The 17,623-nt window shown below is 48.4% G+C and overlaps 8 non-coding genes across 8 annotated transcripts; all 8 read right to left on the reverse strand.

Annotated features, from left to right (window-relative positions):
• Positions 1-12,534: 12,534 nt before the first annotated feature.
• LOC135015561 (U1 spliceosomal RNA) lies at positions 12,535-12,697 on the reverse strand. The gene has a single exon (XR_010213787.1). It is a non-coding gene; the product is annotated as a U1 spliceosomal RNA (small nuclear RNA).
• A 152-nt stretch (positions 12,698-12,849) lies between these two features.
• Positions 12,850-13,013, reverse strand: LOC135015586 (U1 spliceosomal RNA). Its single transcript, XR_010213807.1, has one exon. It is a non-coding gene; the product is annotated as a U1 spliceosomal RNA (small nuclear RNA).
• A 671-nt stretch (positions 13,014-13,684) lies between these two features.
• On the reverse strand, positions 13,685-13,847 carry LOC135015570 (U1 spliceosomal RNA). The gene has a single exon (XR_010213793.1). It is a non-coding gene; the product is annotated as a U1 spliceosomal RNA (small nuclear RNA).
• A 152-nt stretch (positions 13,848-13,999) lies between these two features.
• On the reverse strand, positions 14,000-14,163 carry LOC135015593 (U1 spliceosomal RNA). The gene has a single exon (XR_010213813.1). It is a non-coding gene; the product is annotated as a U1 spliceosomal RNA (small nuclear RNA).
• A 673-nt stretch (positions 14,164-14,836) lies between these two features.
• LOC135015569 (U1 spliceosomal RNA) lies at positions 14,837-14,999 on the reverse strand. The gene has a single exon (XR_010213792.1). It is a non-coding gene; the product is annotated as a U1 spliceosomal RNA (small nuclear RNA).
• Positions 15,000-15,151: 152 nt separating this feature from the next.
• On the reverse strand, positions 15,152-15,315 carry LOC135015541 (U1 spliceosomal RNA). Its single transcript, XR_010213768.1, has one exon. It is a non-coding gene; the product is annotated as a U1 spliceosomal RNA (small nuclear RNA).
• A 671-nt stretch (positions 15,316-15,986) lies between these two features.
• On the reverse strand, positions 15,987-16,149 carry LOC135015578 (U1 spliceosomal RNA). Its single transcript, XR_010213799.1, has one exon. It is a non-coding gene; the product is annotated as a U1 spliceosomal RNA (small nuclear RNA).
• Positions 16,150-16,301: 152 nt separating this feature from the next.
• Positions 16,302-16,465, reverse strand: LOC135015585 (U1 spliceosomal RNA). The gene has a single exon (XR_010213805.1). It is a non-coding gene; the product is annotated as a U1 spliceosomal RNA (small nuclear RNA).
• Between the last annotated feature and the right edge of the window lie 1,158 nt (positions 16,466-17,623).

Genomic DNA, 17,623 nt, shown 5'->3' on the forward strand with positions numbered 1-17,623 from the left:
GGACGCACTAACCTTTTTATGCTATTGAAATAGTTCTCCTCCTGACCGACGCAGTTCCTTGCTCCGAGGTTGGTGTATTGTCCTGTTGCAGCACCTCTCCACTGTGGTCACAGTGAGCTGTGTGGTGTTGCTGGCGCATGCCAATCTCCCCCCAACCTCCCTCTGGCATTTCAGACCTACGTACGCATGATGGGATCTTGTATGATATGCGCGTGTGCTGTAGAGATGAAAGTGGCGGTGAGGAGGCAGATCGTGAGATGGGGAAACTTTGTGGACTGTTAGCGAAGGGGAGCACTGGGCAATCTGAGTTGCAAAGAGGGCAGCAGAAGAGGTTATTGCATGTGCACTGGTGACAGGTCCATCCTTGGTGGCTAGCCTCAGTGGTAAAGGGGTACATGAGCTAGTGTCCCTTGGTCAGCCATGTACCATGGCCACCTCCCTACCTCCTATATATTCTCCCAAATCTGTCACTTTGTTACGGTCTGCTGCTGGCACTGGTGTATCGTCCTGTAGATGCCGTCTCCGCCCATTGCTGTGACTTCCCCCAGAGTTAGCCACACAGAGTGACAGATCTGGGAAAATATATAGGAGATCATTACTTTCACTTGCAGCCTACCTTATTTTTTGCAGCCTAGCATGCTCCTGACCCCTTCTCTCACTAATACTTATACAACATTCATGAACTCATCTTAAGGTTTCTTTATTATTCAGTCACACTGTCTTGGATCCAAACCATTTCCTGTGGCATTGCAGTCAAACAATTGAGCTATTTACCCTTGCATAGAAAGGTATAATCTAAGCTAGAGAATTCTATTTGGAGCTCACCTTGTACTTTGTGAAGAAATAATCAGCATTGTGGCTGAGCAGATATATGGAGTGTGTGGCTGCACACTGCATTGATCTGCTGAGTTGCAATGCTAATAATATTTTTTTGCAAAGTACCAATAGCTTCATATAATGTTCACAATTTTTATGCACGATCAAGTAGCTCAATGGGTAGGGTGTTTGATTAGAATTCAACAGGTTATAGGTTTGAATCCTGGGTATGGTAGTTTGAGGTGTTATTTAATAAAGTGTGTTTATATATTAGTCACACATGGCTTACTTTTACAAATGGCATGTCACCAGTTAGTGCTGACTGCTGATATGCCATTTGCACAAGCAAGCCATGTGTGACTGTATATGCATTTACGGAGGGCCCCCCGGCAATACCACAAACCATTGAGTGTCAAGTATACTAGATATATCTTCATATCTCATGTGCTTTCTCTGAGACCAATCTTGTTATGCCCCTTCCCCACGAGGCATGCGCCTTTTGTCCATATTGCAATATTGCAAAGATAGTGGGGGGGGGGGGGGGGGGGCATATAATTCTCTGTCACAGGGCACTAAAAAGTCTAGTTATGGCTCTGGTATGCATTATGTAATCTGGCAGACCATCTCTCCAACACTGGCTGATTGGAATAGAAATCCGGTTATCTATGTGAGCAAATGACCATCAACGATTTACTCTCAAACACTAGAAAATGGACAAAAATGGTCCCCTAAACAAATTGGTTAAATTTTGGGTTTAACCAATTTGTGTAATGACCATTTTTGACCACTTTTCTAGTGTTTGGGAGCAAATGGTTAATTGACATTTGCTCCTATACATTACCAGATTTTTATTCCATCCATCCAGACTGGATAGATAGCCTGACAGATAATTGTGTAGTGTACGCCCAGGATAACTGTCAGTTATGCTTTCTTTTATGATGGCACACAAATGGGTGGGCAGATCCAGGGCAAGCACTGCCCACTCATGCATAGTTGTCAACTGATGTGAAGTTCCAGGGGGCAATCTCAGTTATAAATAAAAGTATCTGGAAATTGTCCCTAGTTTAATAAAAAAAATAAAAAATTGATCAACTCTATTTATTTAGTATGATATCCCAGATGATAGGATGCCGGCAGTCAGAATAACATGCTTTATTAAATAACACATCTCAAACTACAATACCAAGGATTCAAACCTATAACCTGTTGAATTCTAATCAAACACCCTACCCATTGAGCTATTTGATCCTGCATAAAAATTGTGAACATTATATGAAGCTATTGGTACTTTGAAAAAAAAAGTATCAGCATTGCAACGCAGCAGATCCATGCAGTTTGCAGCCACACACTACATGTATCTGCTCAGCCACAATGCTGATTATTTCTTCACAAAGTACAAGGTGAGCTCCAAATAGAATTCTCTATCTTAGAATTATACCTTTCTATGCCAAACTTAGAAGTCGGGCCCCCCACCCTGGGATCCCCCAGAGGGAGGCCCGCCCCGTCATGCGGCAGGCTTGTCCGTTTTGGAAGCAGGCTGACGGGCAGCCCAGGCTTGCTTCAGTCTGGGCTTGGCAGGTCTGGAAGCATGAGCTTGCTTTGGGTATGCCTGACCATGGGTACGCTTTACCTGGAGGATGAAAGGGCCAAGGAAAAGTACTTTTAGCCTTCTGCGTGGTAGGAGTCATACTAGGTAGGCAAGTTGTTTTAGCAGTAGCCAGATCAGCTACAATCTTATTGAGGTCTTCTCCAAAGAGAGTGTCTCCCTTGAAAGGAAGCACCTCCAGGGTTTTCTTGGAATCCATATCCACCGACCAGGATCTCAACCAGCTGTATAAAGTATTACCTTGGAACTGGCTCTCCACTCCCCATTATCTGGTTATCATGACTTCCTCCGCCAGTTTCCAGACTCGCTTGCTGAAGCTCGGCCACTTCTTCCTAGCAGCAGGCTCCTGGATCACTGGGCAGCAGAGGTGCTTGGGAGCCGGATGGGGGAGGAGCAATAAGGCAGGCAGCCTTTGGCACCCACACACACACACACACACACACACACACACACACACACACCAAAAAAGAACATATCCCAGTTTAACATAACGCTATGTGGTGCAAGGTATGGAGCTGGTCACTTGTATCAGACCTCTGACATTTGCCTTTTCACCCATATTGCATACTTTTTCTTGCAGGTTGTGTCTTAATTCAAGAAGTGTTCTAAGTACTTCAGCTTAGTATCTTTACTGACCCCTCTTTACCCCACACTACATAACTGACCCCTCTATACCCTACACTACATCACTGACCTTTCTATAACCATCACTGCATTACTGACCCCTCTTTACAGTACACTGACCTCTATATACCTGCTAGTACATCCCTGATGCCTATATTCCCTACGCTACATCCCTGACACCTCTATTCCCTACGCCACATCCCTGACGCCTCTATTCCCTACGCCACATCCCTGACGCCTCTATTCCCTACGCCACATCCCTGACGCCTCTATTCCCTACGCCACATCCCTGACGCCTCTATTTCCTACGCCACATCCCTGACGCCTCTATTCCCTACGCCACATCCATGACGCCTCTATTCCCTACGCCACATCCCTGACGCCTCTATTCCCTACGCCACATCCCTGACGCCTCTATTCCCTACGCTACATCCCTGATGCCTCTATTCCCTACGCTACATCCCTGACGCCTCTATACAGTACAATGCATTACTGATCCCTCTAGACCATACATCCTCATTACATCAGAGAGTTAGTGAAACACTGGAAAAAATAAGGGTATAAGTGGACTACAGAAACTGATGCTCTAAACAAAGGAGAGAGAGAGAGAGAGAGAGAGAGAGAGAGTAAAGCACAAGGGAAAGTGGGCAATTGGAACACCATAGAGAGAGGAGAGATAGAAATGCCTGAAAAAGTAAAGGGGGTTGGGTATGGCATCCGGCGCTCGGGATTCCAGAGGTCACATGATCCCCAATCCTAATACTAACCCTCTGGGGGGGTGTCGGATAGGGCTAACCCTCAGGGGGTGGCAGCTAGGGCTACCCCCCCCCCCCTCCTAGTGCCTTCCCTTACACCACCTCCCCTGGTCCGACTCCTAACCCTCCCTCCAATACTCACCTTCGGGATGTTGGCTGTCTGTGTGCCGGCACCAGTCTCCCAAGTGGTGTAAGGATTCCAACATCGGTCAAATGACCGCCGGTATACCATCTGCCGGGATGGTAAATGTATCCTGAGGACAGGTAGTGAGTGTGGAGGGATAGGTGGTTCAGTAAAATGTAACGGCTCAAACTGCGATCATTCACTGATAAATTGATTTATAGCTCTCCCTTTTTAACCATTGCAATTATAAAAGCAATGTTTTTTTAAACTTTTAAATAAAGCTTGTTAGCATCCCCAGCACACTGTATATGCTGGGAGATGTAGTTCTCAATATGAAAACATTTAATTACTGTATGAACTCTAATCCCCCAACTGAAACCTGGATGGTGCTCCTGGCAAGTGACATCCTGGCCAAGGGGTAGATACGCCCCTGAGGGTCAGGGCCAGCAACAGAAATCTTTGGCCCCAGTACACTGATATCTCTGGGGCCCCCTTAAGCCCCCCTTAACTTGGCAGAGGGATCTTTAAAAAAAAAATGGAGCCTTTGACTCGGACCGTCAGTGAGGCCGGCAGGTGGTTTTCATACTGGGCTATCCAGCTCTTCGGTGGCGGTGGCAGGGACATTCAGAAAAGGGCCAGCACAGCAACATGCATAATAATGGCAATACAGTATGGACAACAGGGACTGGACAAAGTGATGGGGTAAAAGGAGGGGGGAGGGTTTAGTTGGCCTGTTGACACTGCAGCATACTTACGACTGCAAGGGATATAGGACTCTTGAGTTCACGGGCCAATTTCATGGCAGTCTCGGATAGGAGGGCATTGTGGATTCACCAAGGGAATGCTGATGCTGACTCCAAGAAAAAAGGGAGTCTCTTCCCTATGAAGGTGAAGCCTTGTTTGGCGACGGCCTAGTTAATTTGATCTCGGCAGCTCCCGCAGGTAAGCCAACCTTCTTGCCCTATGTTCCCTCTCAACGGATGAAGACGCATCATTATCTACCGCAGTCATTTTGGCCCAATAGATATGCAAGAAGTTAAGATTCCCCTTTCTTTGCAGGTAGAGGAAGGAGAAGGAAGAGGTCTGTAGCCTCTTCAAGATCGCAGGAGCAGAGATTGTCCTCTGCTTCTGCCAAATCCACTGCATGACGCTGGGGCTTTCTTGCAGGAGCCCACACCAGTGGGGGCACGTCTAAAACTCTTCAGTCAGTTCTGGATTAATTTGGACCTGGACTCGTGGGTTTTACAAATAGTGTCCCAAGGGTACAAACTGGGGTTTCAAGACGTTCCCCCTCACCGATTGTTCAAATTGGCCTTAGTCAGCAGGGAGAAGGTTTTTATTCAAGCCTCTTCGTGGTCCCGAAGCCGGACGGCTCAGTCAGACCAATCTAAATTCTGAAATCCCTCAATTTCTTCCTAAAGAAATTCAATTTCAAGATGGAATCTCTCAGGGTAGTGATCTCCAGTCCGGAGGAAAGAGATTTCATGGTTTTGGTAGACATAAAGGATGCCTACTTACATGTTCCCATTTAGCCACTGCATCAAGCTACCTAAGGTTTGCAATTCAGGATTGTCATTACCAATTTCAGACATTGCCGTTTGGTCTGTCCACGGCTCCGAGGATTTTCACCAGGGTGATGGCGGAAATGATGGTTCTCCTTCGCAAGCAAGGAGTCACAATTATCCCGTACTTGGATGATCTCCTGATAAAGGTGAGATCCAGGGACCAGTTGGTGCAAAACATTGCACTCTCCCTGACAGTTCTTCAACAACATGGTTGGCTCCTACACTTGCCAAAATCGCAGTTGGTCCCAATGACGCGGTAGTTGTTTTTGGGAGTCATACTGGACACAGAAGAGGTTTTCTTCCAGGGGAAAGGCTATGGAGATCCAGAGTCTGGTCAAACAAATTCTGAAACCAGCAAGAGTGTTAATCCATCAATGCATTCGGTTGCTGGGGAAGATGGTTGTGGCCTACGAGGCCATTCAGTTTGGCAGGTTCCATGCTAGAGTGTTCCAGTGGGACCTGTTGGACAAGTGGTCCGGATCCCACCTACACATGCACCGGAGGATAATCCTGTCTTCCAAGACCAGAATCTCACTCCATTGGTGGCTGCACAGTTCTCACCTCCTAGAGGGGCGATGGTTCGGGATCCAGCACTGGATCCTACGGACCACAGATGCAACCCTCCGAGGCTGGGGAGCAGTCACACAGGGGGAAACCGTCCAAGGAAGATGGTCAAGTCAGGAAAGTTGTCTCCACATAAATGTTCTGGAGTTAAGGGCCATTTATTAACTGCAGACACAGTACACACTGGGACGGGTGCCCAGCATCCTCTACAGACTAAGAGAAAAGGATTTACCGGTAGGTATTAAAATCCTAGTTTCTCTAACGTCCTAGAGGATGCTGGGGACTCCGTAAGGACCATGGGGATAGACTGGCTCCGCAGAGTTGATGATCTTCACTGAGGTAACGCACAGCACTGCAGCTGTGCGCCATTGCTCCCATACACCTCACATACTCCGGTCACTGTAAGGGTGCAGGGCGCAGGGGGGGCACCCTGGGCAGCAATATAAACCTCTTTTTGGCAAAAATATAACATATATACAGCTGGGCACTGTATATATGTATGAGCCCCCGCCAATTTTACAGTTTAAGCGGGACAGAAGCCCGCCGCCGAGGGGGCGGGGCTTCTCCCTCAGCACTCACCAGAGCCATTTTTTCTCCACAGCACCGCTGAGAGGAAGCTCCCCGGACTCTCCCCTGCTTATACCACGGTAGAGAAGAGGGTTGAAAAGAGGGGGGGGGGGGCACAAAATTCGGCGCAAATTACATACAGCAGCGCTACTGGACAAACATTAAGTTATTGTGTTATTCCTGGGTTATATAGCGCTGGGGTGTGTGCTGGCATACTCTCTCTCTGTCTCTCCAAAGGGCCTTGTGGGGAAACTGTCTTCAGAAAAAGCATTCCCTGTGTGTGTGGTGTGTCGGTACACGTGTGTCGACATGTCTGAGGAAGAAGGCTATATTAGAGAGGAGCGGGAGCAAATGAATGTGGTGTCTCCGCTGACACCTGATTGGATGGATATGTGGAATGCTTTAAATGCTAGTGTAAACTCATTGTACAAAAGATTAGACAAGGCTGAAGCTTTGGGACAGTCAGGGTCTCAACCCATGCCTGATCCTATGTTGCAGGGACTGTCAGGGTCTCATAAGCGCCCACTATCCCAGATTGTTGACACAGATACCGACATGGATTCTGACTCCAGTGTCGATTACGATGATGCAAAGTTACAGCCAAAATTGGCAAAATCCATTCGATATATGATTATGGCAATAAAAGATGTTTTGCACATCACAGAGGAACCCCCTGTCCCTGACAAGAGGGTACAAATGTACAAGGGAAAGAAGCCTGAGGTAACCTTTGAGGGGGTCACACGAGCTGAACGAGTTATGTGAAAAAGCTTGGGAATCTCCAGATAAAAGACTGCAGATTTCCAAAAGGATTCTTATGGCGTATCCTTTCCCATCAACGGATAGGTTACGATGGAAATCCTCCCCTAGGATGGACAAAGCATTAACACGCACAGCTACAGTTGGAAAATCAAATTTTTTACCTTATGTTCCCTCAAAGCATAAGAAAGCTCCGCATTATCAAATGCAGTCCTTTCGGTCACAAAGAAACAAGAAAGTGCGAGGTGCGTCCTTTCTTGCCAGAGGTAGGGGCAGAGGAATAAAGCTGCACAACACAGCTAGTTCCCAGGAACAGAAGTCCTCCCCGGCCTCTACAAAATCTACCTCATGACGCTGGGGCTCCACTGGCAGAGTCCGGCACATGTGATGTCATGCAGCTGCTCTGACCACACCTCCTGTTTCTCCGTTGCCGACCCCATTTTGAAACCGTGCCCCCGCACCGCTCCATCTCCGACTTGGAAATGGAGTGTTGTTGACCCCCCCCCTTCACCGATTCACAGACAGAGGCGATCGCATTATCTGCGGGGTGCCGCAGAAAATGCAGGCGGATGCGTATGCTCTTAGCAGTTTTTGCAGTTGGATTGCGATCCAACCTGAATCAGGCCCCATCACCTATCACAATGCACTGCGGGTAGTACAAAATGGGGTTAATAATGGAGAAAAAACCCCAACCTTAACTGTCCCTGGTGGCTAGTGGAGCGGCTGCCCAGTAATCAGTGTCCACGCCAGTGCGCACACGGCCCGCCCCCATCAGCGGCCTCGTGATCCCGGAGGGCGGTGTGTGTGTGACTGACCTTAGGAAGAAACCGGAGCCTCCGCTGCAGTGACCCAGCAACCGGGGCACGGGAGTATACTGCGCCATTGGGAGTGATGGAGCTGCAGTAAAGAAGTCTATTAGACCTAGCCTGCTGCAGCCCTTGTAGATTCTTATAAAAAAAGTTCTTCTTTTCTTGCCAAAATTAATAGCTAAGAATAGGCTGCCTGAGGCATCCCCCTGTTAAGTGGCCTGCTACTGAAGGCACCAACTACAAACTGAGCTCCCTGTTCATGGAAGCGAGGTTATAGAGGAGGGGGCGCTGAGCATCTTGGGAACAGTCAAAAGCTTTGAGCCTGTTGGTGCCTCAGATCAAGATCCTACTCTACACCCCAATGTGAATCCTTGTGGAGTCCAGTGTACCCCACAGAAGAAATTAATGTGTCACACCCATTGGCAGCAACATTAGAATAGCTGCTGATGGGCACAATTGAGAAAGGAAGGGGGGAAAACATTTGAATCCAGCACATATATGTAATTTGAATATGTAATTTGTACCTTCCTACTTTAAAATGTAATGGATGAACCTCACCCTGTGAGAACTATCTTCATGATCAAGAGACCTCATATGCAAGATAAGTATGTGTTGGGATAGGGCTGTGGAGGGCGGCTGCTCGGGCACACCCCTGTCAAGTTAAGGAGATTCAACTGAGGCAGCACAAGGGAACTCTCATCTGGGGACAACAACTGCAGGGAGAACACATTTTCAGACGAATGTGGGAGGGCAGAAGGCTGCCTAATACTGAAGCACCCCCAAACAACAAACCAAATGCAGCAACTAGTGCAAGCATTCCTGGGGGAAGGCCTGCAGCAGATGGATTTGAATATGGTGATGTCATCCAAGCAGTGGGCATAGTTGGCTGCAACCCTCGTCTGCATATGAAAAGAGAAAAGGGTCACGCAGGGCATGGCGGCCTTTGTGGGGTTGCGCTTGGATGATGCCTAAATCGCTTTATACACCCCCACCCCCCATCAGTGTGGGCTCATGTTGGCCATGCCCCAGCCCCTGAAGCATTCAAGCTGATTTCTTGCAGCAGCTGGACCCAGTAACAGCTCCAGAGTTGCTCTACAAGACAAGTAAAAGGGTGTGAGCCCTGCAGCACCACCTGTAGTTTGCATACACACATATATAGGACAGCATCTCTTATATGCCCCAGGGTCAATAAAATAGTATCCTTATCTAGGGTATCCATCCCCTCAGATAAGGTATCCGTCCATGCCGCTACAGCACTACACACCCAGGCCGACGCAATTACCGGTCTGAGTAAGGTACCTGAATGTGTATAAATGGACTTCAGGGTAATCTCCTGTTTGCGGTCAGCAGACTCTTTGAGGGTAGCCGTATACTGGGACGGGAGGGCTACCTTCTTGGATAAGCGTGTTAATGCTTTGTCCACCCTAGGGGAGGATTCCCACCGTAACCTATCCATTGATGGGAAAGGATACGCCATAAGAATCCTTTTGGAAATCTGCAGTCTTTTATCTGGAGATTCCCAAGCTTTTTCACATAACTCGTTCAGCTCGTGTGACCCCCTCAAAGGTTACCTCAGGCTTTTTTCCCTTGTACATATGTACCCTCTTGTCAGGGACAGGGGATTCCTCTCTGATGTGCAAAACATCTTTTATTGCCATAATCATATATCGAATGGATTTTGCCAATTTTGGCTGTAACTTTGCATCATCGTAATCGACACTGGAGTCAGAATCCGTGTCGGTATCTGTGTCAACAATCTGGGATAGTGGGTGCTTATGAGACCCTGACAGTCCCTGCAACATAGGATCAGGCATGGGTTGAGACCCTGACTGTCCCAAAGCTTCAGCCTTGTCTAATCTTTTGTGCAATGAGTTTACACTAGCATTTAAAACATTCCACATATCCATCCAATCAGCTGTCGGTGGAGACACCACATTCATTTGCTCCTGCTCCTCTCTAATATAGCCTTCTTCCTCAGACATGTCGACACACGTGTACCGACACACCACACACACAGGGAATGCTTTTTCTGAAGACAGTTTCCCCACAAGGCCCTTTGGAGAGACAGAGAGAGAGTATGCCAGCACACACCCCAGCGCTATATAACCCAGGAATACACAGTAACTTAATGTTTGCCCAGTAGTACTGCTGTATGTAATTTGCGCCGAATTATGTGCCCCCACCCCTCTTTTCAACTCTCTTGTCTACTATGGTATAAGCAGGGGAGAGTCCGGGGAGCTTCCTCTCAGCGGTGCTGTGAAGAAAAAATGGCGCTGGTGAGTGCTGAGGGAGAAGCCCCGCACCCTCGGCGGCGGGCTTCTGTCCCGCTTAAACTGTAAAATTGGTGGGGGCTCATACATATATATAGTGCCCAGCTGTATATGTGTTATATTTTTGCCAAAAAGAGGTTTATATTGCTGCCCAGGTGCCCCCCCCCCTGCGCCCTGCACCCTGCACCCTGCAGTGACTGGAGTGTGTGAGCTGTATGGGAGCAATGGCGCACAGCTGCAGTGCTGTGCGTTACTTCAGTGAAGATCATGAAGTCTTCTGCCACCTCTGAAGTCTTCTTTTCTTCTCATACTCACCCGGCTTCTATCCTCCGGCTCTGCAAGGGGGACGGAGGCGCGGCTCTGGGACGGACGGCGATGGTGAGATCCTGCGTACCAATCCCTCTGGAGCTAATGGTGTCCAGTAGCCTAAGAAGCAGGACCTTGCAACTCAGAGTAGGGCTGCTTCTCTCCCCTCAGTCCCTCGATGAGGGAATCTGTTGCCAGCAGTGCTCCCTGAAAATTAAAAACCTAACAAAATACTTTCTGTCAGAAAGCTCAGGAGAGCTCCTGAAAAGCACCCAGTCTCCACTGGGCACAGTATCAAACTGAGGTCTGGAGGAGGGGCATAGAGGGAGGAGCCAGTGTACACCAAGAACTAAAGTCTTTCTTAAAGTACCCATGTCTCCTGCGGAGCCTGTCTATCCCCATGGTCCTTACGGAGTCCCCAGCATCCTCTAGGACGTTAGAGAAAATAGGATTTTAATACCTACCGGTAAATCCTTTTCTCTTAGTCCGTAGAGGATGCTGGGCACCCGTCCCAGTGCGTACTGTGTCTGCAGTTATTAAATGGCCCTTAACTCCAGAACATTTATGTGGAGACAACTTTCCTGACTTGACCATCATCCTTGGATGTTTTCCCCCTGTGTGACTGCTCCCCAGCCTCGGAGGGTTGCATCCGTGGTCCCTAGGATCCAGTCCTGGATCCCGAACCATCGCCCCTCTAGGAGGTGAGAACTGTGCAGCCACCAATGGAGTGATATTCTGGTCTTGGAAGACAGGACTATCCTCCGGTGCATGTGTAGGTGGGATCCGGACCACTTGTCCAACAGGTCCCACTGGAACACTCTGGCATGGAACCTGCCAAACTGAATGGCCTCGTAGGCCGCAACCATCTTTCCCAGCAACAGAATGCATTGATGGATTAACACTCTTGCTGGTTTTAGAATTTGTTTGACCAGACTCTGGATCTCCATAGCCTTTCCACTGGAAGAAAGCCTCTTCTGTGTCCAGTATGACTCCCAAAAACAACAACCGCGTCATTGGGACCAACTGCGATTTTGAATAGAACCTCACCCTGGGAGAACAATCTTCATGACCATGGTATCTCCTATGCAAAATAAGTATGATTTGGGATAGGGCTGGGGAGGGCCGCTGCTCAGGCACATCTCTGTCAAGTAAAGGAGATTCAACTGAGGCAGCACAAGGGAACTCACATCTGGGGACAACAACTGCAGGGAGAACACATATTTTCAGATGAACATGGGAGGGCAGAAGGCTGCCTAATACTGAAGCACCCCCAAACAACAAACCAAATGCAACAACTAGTGCAAGCATTCCTGGGGGAAGGCCTGCAGCAGATGGATTTGCATATGGTTATGTCATCCAAGTAGTGGGTCAAAGTTGGCTTCAACCCTCGTCTGCATATGAAAAGAGAAAAGGGGCGTGCAGGGCATGGCGGCCTTTTGCGGCGCTTGGATGACCCCTAGTTCACATTAAACACCCCCACCCTCCTTCGGTGTGGGGCTCATGTTGGCAATGCCCCAGCCCCTGAAGCATTCAAGTTGATTTCTTGCAGCAGCTTGGCACTGTAACAGCTCCAGAGCTGCTCTGTAAGGCAAGTAAAAGGGTGTGGGCCCTGCAGCACTACCTGTAGTTCGCATTGTGCGTTGGAAGGCACAAAGTAAGCAGACAGGAGGAGAAGTCAGGATAGTGCACAAGGGTATAGAAGGGAGGGGCTCAAAAAAAAAGAAGTGGAAACAGACAGCAAACTAGGCTGGAGAGAGACCTGAGACAAAGAGATCTGAATTATATGAAAGCCGACCAGTGGAAACACAAATTATGCAGTCAAGTGTCCCACATTTGGGGAAATCGCAGGAGCAGCACACCCAGAGTGCAATGGGTGAGCCTTGCCCTGGGAGAAGCACCTTCCTGATCATAGTATCTCACCTGGCAGGTAAGTAGGAGTTGGGCTAGAGCTGGGGAGGGTCGCTGCTCGGGCACCCCCCTGTCAAGTGAAGGAGATCCAACTGAGGCAGCACAAGGGAACTCTCGAAAGAAGAACAAGGCTAGAGGAAGATCTGAGACAAAGAAATCTGACTTTTACCAGAGCTGACCAGAGGAAAGCACAAACACAGTCCCCCACTATCACAAATAATGCAGTCGAGTTTCCCACATTTGGGGAAATCACAGGGGTCAGCATACCCAGAATGCAATGAATGAACCTCACCCTGGGAGAACAATCTTCATGACCATGGTATCTCCTATGCAAAATAAGTATGATTTGGGATAGGGCTGGGGAGGGCCGCTGCTCAGGCATATCTCTGTCAAGTAAAGGAGATTCAACTGAGGCAGCACAAGGGAACTCTCATCTGGGGACAACAACTGCAGGGAGAACACATATTTTCAAATGAACATGGGAGGGCAGAAGGCTGCCTAATACTGAAGCACCCCAAAACAACAAACCAAATGCAACAACTAGTACAAGCATTCCTGGGGGAAGGTCTGCAGAAGACGGATTTGCATACAGTGATGTCATCCAAGCAGTGGGCCAAAGTTGACTGGAACCCTCATCTGCATATGAAAAGAGAAAAGGGGTATGCAGGGCATGGCGGCCTTTTGCGGCGCTTGGATGACCCCTAGTTCGCATTAAACACCTCCACCCTCCTTCGGTGTGGGGCTCATGTTGGCTATGCCACAGCCCCTTAAGCATTCAAGCTGATTTCTTGCAGCAGCTGGGCACTGTAACAGCTCCAGAGCTGCTCTGTAAGGCAAGTAAAAGGGTATGGGCTCTGCAGCACTACCTGTAGTTCGCATTGTGCGTTGGAAGGCACAAAGTAAGCAGACGGGAGAAGTCAGGATAGTGCGCAAGGGCATAGAAGGGAGCGGCTCAAGAAAAGAGAAGTGGAAACAGACAGCAAACTAGGCTGGAGAGAGACCTGAGAAAAAGAGATCTGAATTATACGAGAGCCGACCAGGGGAAACACAAATTATGCAGTCAAGAGTCCCACATTTGGGGAAATCGCAGGAGCAATACACCCAGAGTGCAATGGGTGAGCCTTGCCCTGGGAGAAGCACCTTCATGATCATAGTATCTCACCTGGCAGGTAAGTAGGAGTTGGGCTAGAGCTGGGGAGGGTCGCTGCTCGGGCACCCCCCTGTCAAGTGAAGGAGATCCAACTGAGGCAGCACAAGAGAACTCTCAAAAGAAGAACAAAGCTAGAGGAAGATCTGAGACAAAGAAATCTGACTTTTACCAGAGCTGACCAGAGGAAAGCACAAACACAGTCCCCCACTACCACAAATAATGCAGTCGAGTTTCCCACATTTGGGGAAATCACAGGGGTCAGCATACCCAGAATGCAATGAATGAACCTCACCCTGTGAGAACAATCTTCATGACCATGGTATCTCCTATGCAAAATAAGTATGATTTGGGATAGGGCTGGGGAGGGCCGCTGCTCAGGCACATCTCTGTCAAGTAAAGGAGATTCAACTGAGGCAGCACAAGGGAACTCTCATCTGGGGACAACAACTGCTGGGAGAACACATATTTTCAGATGAACATGGGAGGGCAGAAGGCTGCCTAATACTGAAGCACCCCCAAACAACAAACCAAATGCAACAACTAGTACAAGCATTCCTGGGGGAAGGTTTGCAGAAGACGCATTTGCATACAGTGATGTCATCCAAGCAGTGGGCCAAAGTTCGCTGGAACCCTCATCTGCATATGAAAAGAGAAAAGGGGTATGCAGGGCATGGCGGCCTTTTGCGGCGCTTGGATGACCCTTTTAGTTCGCATTAAACACCCCCACCCTCCTTCGGTGTGGGGCTCATGTTGGCAATGCCCCTGCCCCTGAAGCATTCAAGCTGTTTTCTTGCAGCAGCTTGGCACTGTAACAGCTCCAGAGCTGCTCTGTAAGGCAAGTAAAAGGGTGTGGGCCCTGCAGCACTACCTGTAGTTCGCATTGTGCGTTGGAAGGCACAAAGTAAGCAGACGGGAGAAGTCAGGATAGTGCGCAAGGGCATAGAAGGGAGCGGCTCAAGAAAAGAGAAGTGGAAACAGACAGTAAACTAGGCTGGAGAGAGACCTGAGAAAAAGAGATCTGAATTATACGAGAGCCGACCAGGGGAAACACAAATTATGCAGTCAAGTGTCCCACATTTGGGGAAATCGCAAGAGCAGCACACCCAGAGTGCAATGGGTGAGCCTTGCCCTGGGAGAAGCACATTCATAATCATAGTATCTCACCTGGCAGGTAAGTAGGAGTTGGGCTAGAGCTGGGGAGGGTCGCTGCTCAAGCAACCCCCTGTCAAGTGAAGGAGATCCAACTGAGGCAGCACAAAGGAACTCTCGAAAGAAGAATAAGGCTAGAGGAAGAAATGAGACAAAGAAATTTGACTTTTACCAGAGCTGACCAGAGGAAAGCACAAACACAGTTCCCCACTACCACAAATAATGCAGTCGAGTTTCCCACATTTGGGGAAATCACAGGGGTCAGCATACCTAGAATGCAATGAATGAACCTCACCCTGAGAGAACAATCTTCATGACCATGGTATCTCCTATGCAAAATAAGTATGATTTGGGATAGGGCTGGGGAGGGCCGCTGCTCAGGCACATCTCTGTCAAGTAAAGGAGATTCAACTGAGGCAGCACAAGGGAACTCTCATCTGGGGACAACAACTGCAGGGAGAACACATATTTTCAGATGAACATGGGAGGGCAGAAGGCTGCCTAATACTGAAGCACCCCCAAACAACAAACCAAATGCAACAACTAGTGCAAGCATTCCTGGGGGAAGGCCTGCAGCAGATTGATTTGCATATGGTTATGTCATCCAAGCAGTGGGTCAAAGTTTGCTTCAACCCTCGTCTGCATATGAAAAGAGAAAAGGGGCGTGCAGGGCATGGCGGCCTTTTGCGGCGCTTGGATGACCCCTAGTTCGTATTAAACACCTCCACCCTCCTTCGGTGTGGGGCTCATGTTGGCTATGCCCCAGCCCCTTAAGCATTCAAGCTGATTTCTTGCAGCAGCTGGGCACTGTAACAGCTCCAGAGCTGCTTTGTAAGGCAAGTAAAAGGGTGTGGGCCCTGCAGCACTACCTGTAGTTTGCATTGTGCATTGGAAGGCACAAAGTAAGCAGACGGGAGAAGTCAGGATAGTGCGCAAGGGCATAGAAGGGAGCGGCTCAAGAAAAGAGAAGTGGAAACAGACAGCAAACTAGGCTGGAGAGAGACCTGAGACAAAGAGATCTGAATTATACGAGAGCCGACCAGGGGAAACACAAATTATGCAGTCAAGTGTCCCACATTTGGGGAAATCGCAGGAGCAACACACCCAGAGAGCAATGGGTGAGCCTTGCCCTGGGAGAAGCACCTTCATGATCATAGTATTTAACCTGGCAGGTAAGTAGGAGTTGGGCTAGAGCTGGGGAGGGTCGCTGCTCGTGCACCCCCCTGTCAAGTGAAGGAGATCCAACTGAGACAGCACAAGAGAACTCTCAAAAGAAGAACAAGGCTAGAGGAATATCTGAGACAAAGAAATCTGACTTTTACCAGAGCTGACCAGAGGAAAGCACAAACACAGTCCCCCACTACCACAAATAATGCAGTCGAGTTTCCCACATTTGGGGAAATCACAGGGGTCAGCATACCCAGAATGCAATGAATGAACCTCACCCTGGGAGAACAATCTTCATGACCATGGTATCTCCTATGCAAAATAAGTATGATTTGGGATAGGGCTGGGGAGGGCCGCTGCTCAGGCACATCTCTGTCAAGTAAAGGAGATTCAACTGAGGCAGCACAAGGGAACTCTCATCTGGGGACAACAACTGCAGGGAGAACACATATTTTCAGATGAACATGGGAGGGCAGAAGGCTGCCTAATACTGAAGCACCCCCAAACAACAAACCAAATGCAACAACTAGTACAAGCATTCCTGGGGGAAGGCCTGCAGCAGATGGATTTGCATATGGTGATGTCATCCAAGCAGTGGGCCAAAGTTGGCTGGAACCCTCATCTGCATATGAAAAGAGAAAAGGGGTATGCAGGGCATGGCGGCCTTTTGCATTGTGCGTTGGAATGCACAAAGTAAGCAGACGAGAGAAGTCAGGATAGTGCGCAAGGGCATAGATGGGAGCGGCTCAAGAAAAGAGAAGTGGAAACAGACAGCAAACTAGGCTGGAGAGAGACCTGAGACAAAGAGATCTGAATTATACGAGAGCCGACCAAGTTCAATCCCACCCAGGGACGTAATTGATCTTGTTATCAGATTTTGGTGATCTTTAAGTAGACAAGTCAAAATTTCAAACCCCCTCTTATGGTGTAGGGTACCTGGCCTTCTCTGATGTAATCAGAGTTAGATTTGATTCAGTGATTTTATAAAAACAGCTAGGAAGCACAATTTAGCAGTGGGTTGCAGAGAAAAAGAAATATGCTGGCAAAAAAATCCAATTGAGTGATTAAACAGCTCTTCATTTTCTGGCTTTATTTTTATGCTAACAAATTTGTTCTCCTGAAAAGTGTCCACAAAGCCAAGTCTCTGATTAACACCTTTGTAAGGATGGTTTTTCACCTATTACTAAATTAAACTTGCTTCATTGGAAAGGCAGCAAGATGCATCCTCATTTCAATGTCTACTGAAATAATACGGGTTGACACCAGGAAACATTGGCCCTCATTCCGAGTTGATCGGTCGCAAGGCGAATTTAGCAGAGTTACACACGCTAAGCCGCCGCCTACTGGGAGTGAATCTTAGCTTCTTAAAATTGCGACCGATGTATGCGCAATATTGCGATTACTAACTACTTAGCAGTTTCAGAGTAGCTCCAGACTTACTCTGCCTGTACGATCAGTTCAGTGCTTGTCGTTCCTGGTTGACGTCA

Source organism: Pseudophryne corroboree, unplaced genomic scaffold (assembly GCF_028390025.1).
Source record: "Pseudophryne corroboree isolate aPseCor3 unplaced genomic scaffold, aPseCor3.hap2 scaffold_296, whole genome shotgun sequence".
Classification (NCBI taxonomy): Eukaryota; Metazoa; Chordata; class Amphibia; order Anura; family Myobatrachidae; genus Pseudophryne; species Pseudophryne corroboree.